General features: G+C 38.3%; 1 long non-coding RNA gene across 1 annotated transcript; it reads right to left on the reverse strand.

The window, feature by feature from the left end:
• Window positions 1-1,152: 1,152 nt before the first annotated feature.
• Window positions 1,153-4,404, reverse strand: LOC135969914 (uncharacterized). Its single transcript, XR_010585272.2, has 3 exons — window positions 4,137-4,404; window positions 3,662-3,791; window positions 1,153-3,248 (listed from the first exon to the last, which is right to left on the reverse strand). It is a non-coding gene; the product is annotated as an uncharacterized lncRNA (long non-coding RNA).
• Window positions 4,405-5,240: the final 836 nt, after the last annotated feature.

The following is a 5,240-nucleotide window of genomic DNA, read 5'->3' on the forward strand; positions in this document are numbered from 1 at the left end:
TCTAATTTATCTATTCCAACCTAGAGAGCTAGTGAACAAAGCTGGGAAAATATGGAGTGAGGGCAGGGAAGATGATGAGATAATTTGTGTATCATGATGAGGGTTTTGCACACTTTTGCCAAAATTATGCGAAATCATTGAAAGATTTTATAGAACAAAGTAGAATCAGCTTTATATCCTAGAAATATCAAAATTCTTTGTCAATAGGAACATTTATATTTAACTCTAGTTACATAGTTACATTTTGGTAACAGAGTACTATATAGTAAAAAATATTATACTGCTTACTTTTCAAACATGGCAAACAATCATTTATTGACCAGTTACTGTGTCGGGCACTAAGTAGAGGGCATTGCACACACGAATTCTTCAGATCCTCACTAATGCCCAGTGAAGTTATTACTATTCTTGTGACCCCTTTTTAAAGATAGAGAAACCAATGCTTAGAGTTTCAGTAATTTACCAAATTCACACATAGATAGTGACAGGTGGGGCAGGATGGGCTGGGCTTCCAACCCAGCATCACAGGCCATGCTTTTCATCGCTCCAGATAGTGCTTTGATGTTCTTGAAAGGGCAACAAAGGTGACTAGGAACAGTCCTCTTCTAAAGACTGATTACATTAAATCAAATTTCTTCACAAAAGGCTGACCTAAATTATAATTTCTTAATTTAATTATTTATGTTGCAATGAAAGAAAGGAAATTAATAATGTTCCAGATGTTGGGAATGAATTCATTAAGTGTTTAGAATGAATTTACATATACATTTGTTGGATGACACCATTTTCATTAGAGCTTCCTGGTATAAATTTTGACTTGTAAAAACGGATCTTCAAATCCACTTTGCCTATGTCCACCCAAGCCAGGTAAGTTTTTTTGACTGACATTTTCTCACTCCTTTGCAAACTGTTTTCTCGATAGTCTGTAGAATTTAGCTGCAGTTGGCGATGTCCAGTCCCCGCTGCTCAATACAATGAAACTTTCCTTCCTAAAGAAATTCATGGAATAAAGAATTAGGGCTGGAAGGAAGGAGAGAAAGTGACTATCAGAAGTTAGAATCTTGTTGGCAATAATTTGTTAGAGGTTGAGAAGTAATTACTGATACATTGGATTTGCTACTAGCAATCTTTTTAAATATATTCTATATTGGAAAAAGTAATCCAGACTCAAAATTTCTCAGCGAATTACCAAGTTGTCTGGAAAATGTCCAGAAATGTGAAATCAAAGATCAAGTCCAAATGTCCAGGGTCAGTTTCTAAAAAGCAGATTAGTTGGATGCAAGGGGCAATTTTATGTGAAAAGATAAAATTTCTAATTCACTGGCAAAAGTATCTATAAATAAATCACTCAAGCAAGTTTCTTTTGTACATTTAAAAAATAAACATAAGACAATTATCTGCCTTACTTTGAAAAGTTTGTTGAAGGAAACTGTTGCAAGCACTAAAGGAGATTAATCATGACTTTAGAAAACAGAGGTAAGGGTTTAATTCATTTTAGATTTTTTAATATTCAGTAAAATACATAAAAGGAACAAAAATTAATTTCAAAACATTAGTTAGACCTTAATATCAAGTTATCAAGTTATCACATACAGTACCATGTGTAAGATAAGACGTATCTTTGATAATATAGTAAGTCTTGACAACGCACCAATCTCTTAATATTTACTATAATATTTTGTTGTCTCATCTTTAACATAGTATATACTGAAATTAAATTATTTTTAAAATCCTCATTCTCCTGTTTTACATTATTCTTGCACTAGTTTGCGCAATCCTTTCAAGGTTTCAGCTGGTTCAGCAAATGTGTCCGTGCATCAACGTCTTCAGTCCTCTGAAAAGGGAAAGTTTTTACCTGGCGCAATGCCCTGTGTTGTTCAGACATCAGACATAGTTTGCTATGTCACTCCTCATTGCTCTGAGGTTAAAACTGATTTTGTGGAGGTGGCTGGCAAGGGTCTCTTGTAATTGTTCTCATCTTCGTTGTTATGGAGATGGAACTCATATAGCTTCCTCCCTGCTTAGTTTATCATGCTTTGTATCCAACAGCACAGTAAACAACCGATTAGTTGACCTACTTAAGGCTGCCAGCATGAATTCACAGACTTCTGTTATTTAAGGTGTGTGATTACTTGAATCTTCCCCTGTGGTCCAGCTTTTTATTTCTATTATCTTTACATTTTCACTATGCTGTTTATAAGTGGATTCGTTTGGTCTAAATACTTTGTTTATTGCCTTCTGTTAAGAAATAGGTAAGAGATCGGGTCCTAGGCCGAAAATGTTAATTTTAGATCTATTATTATTGACATAATCCTAAAATCTATGCTTCTTCAAGGACACAAAATAGTACAGCATGCCAAAGCAGTGCTCTGATGTTGTCAGGAACACGGAATACCACTTCTCACAATTACGAGCAGCTGAAGAAACAAAGGGGCAAGAGGAAATAAATGTAGTTCAATTTGTCTTTCCTGGCTGACTATTACAATAAACGAGAGGGGAGAAAGGAAAAGAGGTTGAGGTAAGGTATAATGAGAAGGGGGAGAGGGGAAAGTATCCTTTGGACAACATAACATACTATAAAGAAGATTTGTAGAAGTCTGGCGACATGAGTTTAAATTTTGACTCCGTGGAAGATGCTGTTGGTGCCCTGCCCAGAATCCCATTACTGGATTGGTATACCAGCCTTCAATTTCAGAGTTGGCTGCAAATGGCTCACAGTTGCCCTGAAAGCTGTCTCACCCAGGAAGTTATGCTTATCCTCCTCCTCCAGGTGGCCTACATACAATGACCTATGCACGCAAAAGTCAAGCCCCTTTTCCTTGAATTGGGGTCAGTTTTGTAATACGCATTATGCTTCATTGTCCTCTCTAACAAAATGAGGGAGATTAGTGACACTCATTGTTTCCTTCTAGCTCTAAAATTCTGTTTTGGAGTATTCAAGACCACTGGATCATTTTTATCAGTAAGTTCTTTCTGCTTCAGATGTTCTGTGGGTTTTTTAATGTTGGGCATTTTTGGTATTTGAAGCAGGCTGATGAGGACTAAGTCATCATTCAATTCCAGTTTTCTTCTTTAGCTATTTTTTCCTCTGCCTTTGAGTGTACATGCACTGGAATGGGGAGACAAATTACTTAAAGCAATGCAGCTACAAATGTATTAATTATTCTTAACTCCAGGAATGTGTGCCAGCATATTGGCCTTGTTACTGGGAAGCAGGTAAGCATTCTCATCTCAACTGTTCTTTAACTCTGGAAAAGAAGAAACGATTCACCTTATTTTCTTATCTTGCACAATTATTAAGCAGTGCACAAAAATAACCTCCTTTGATTGGGAAACAGTTCAGCAAATCATCTACATTAGCATCCATGTACAGGATTGTAAAATATTAGAAAAACATTAGAAGAATGTTCTTAAAAGCAGGACAGATAACCTTCTGGATGCATTCTTGCTAAAGCAAGGTCTATGCTGTCTGATTAAAGTCACAGCCTGAGGTATAATGGTACAATTCACCTCACATCCTTATCAACCAAAACTGTCTCTAGTGAGTATTGTGAAGATGTGTAAATTGACATCATCTCTGATTTTCCGCAATTTCCAGTAAGAGTTTTGAAGTGAAATTGTGACTCTAAGCTTCAAGCACAATCTCAGACAACACAGTAACCTTGTAGGCCAGTGGGAAATGTACAGAGATCTCTATCAGGTACAGGAACTTAGTCAGGTGTGTGGCTTCTTGTTGAACAACAATGAGGCACAGTTGCATGCATCTTGGCCCTCCAAAAAGTACTTGAGATCTGGAATAAAGACCAGCAAGTAATGTTTGAGACTACTCTCTTGAACAGAATAGCAATTTCTTCCAACCCTCAAAACAGTATAACAGACATAGATAAATGTATAATTAAAAAAAATAAATGATCTGTACAAACATGCAAACCCCCTCTTTGGAATAGCAGATTAAAAATATATAAATTGCTTTGAAGTTTCATAGGCATTTGAATTTTTAATGAATTGAAAATATCATATTGACTCTTTACAAGTTGTAACGTGCTTACATATTTATTTGATCCTTGTTAACCGTTACTGCTATAATTGCTTCTGGATTAAAAGCCCAATAAAATATAAATGAAATAAAGTCTTACAGAGGGTGTGTTTCTCTATTTGTGTCTCTCCCTCAACTCTAATTCACTTCTGCTCGTCTCTGTGCCTGCAAATGTTGAGCCCTGCAGTGTAAATTACCGGGGCTCCTTGTCTTCTGGCTTCCAGGTGAATTGGGCCAAGAGGAGGAACTCACAGGAAACAGGAGAGTCAGGGGAGAGAGAGGCTGGGCATTGCATCCTCTGCTCCTTTCTCTCTGGATCTCCAGTCTGGTAGGGACTGCCTAATCCACAACTACAGGTCCTGTTGAACAACTGACTCCTGTTGTATGGCTGAAGTTCCTGAGACTCTTGTATAATAATATCATTTCCTCCCCTTCCCTTCAGGTGGTGGTTTCCTGCTGTGCTAGCCTAGCTGCTGGCTGCCCACTCCTCTGTAGATACTTCCTTACTCAAATCCTCCTAAGAATCCTAGTGGAGTGTGTCTTGTTTCTTGCCAGGCCACTGACTAATACATGAATGCTCCTTCTATTCAGACTCTGATAGGTTAAAATTAGGAAATCTCAATCTTTCTCAAATGCCTGCTTATAGCAGCAAGGGTCAGGGTACAGAGTATAGAAGGAAAGAAGGCTGATTTCTTCATGTGGAAGTATTTCAAGAAGAGATTCCTACTGCACCATCCACCACACCTAACCCCTTCGCTTGCACCTCTGCAGCATTCTCCCTTCTCATTATTTATCCAGTACACTGAGTACTCCCCTGCCTCAGGTCTTCATTCTTGCTGTTTCCTCTAAATATTTCTCTGAAATGTCTGGAGGAATAGTGTTTGTTTGCCTCCTCACTTCTGCAGCGTAATGCCCAAGGTCACATTCTCGTAGAGGCTCTGATATGGTTTGGATTTATTTGTGTCCGTACCCAAATCTCATGTCCAATTTTTATCCCCAGTGTTGGAGGAGGTCCCTGGTGGGAGGTGATGGGGGTGGATGTATCCCTTGATATTCTCCTGATAGTAAGTTCTCATGAGATCTCATTTAAAAGTGTGTAGTAGGCCGGGCACGGTGGCTCACACCTGTAATCCTAGCACTGTGGGTGACTGAGGTGGGAGGATCACTTGAGCCTGGCAGGCGGAAGTTGCAGTGAGCTGAGGTG

The sequence above is a fragment of the Macaca fascicularis genome, chromosome 3 (assembly GCF_037993035.2).
Source record: "Macaca fascicularis isolate 582-1 chromosome 3, T2T-MFA8v1.1".
NCBI classification, from domain to species: domain Eukaryota; kingdom Metazoa; phylum Chordata; class Mammalia; order Primates; family Cercopithecidae; genus Macaca; species Macaca fascicularis.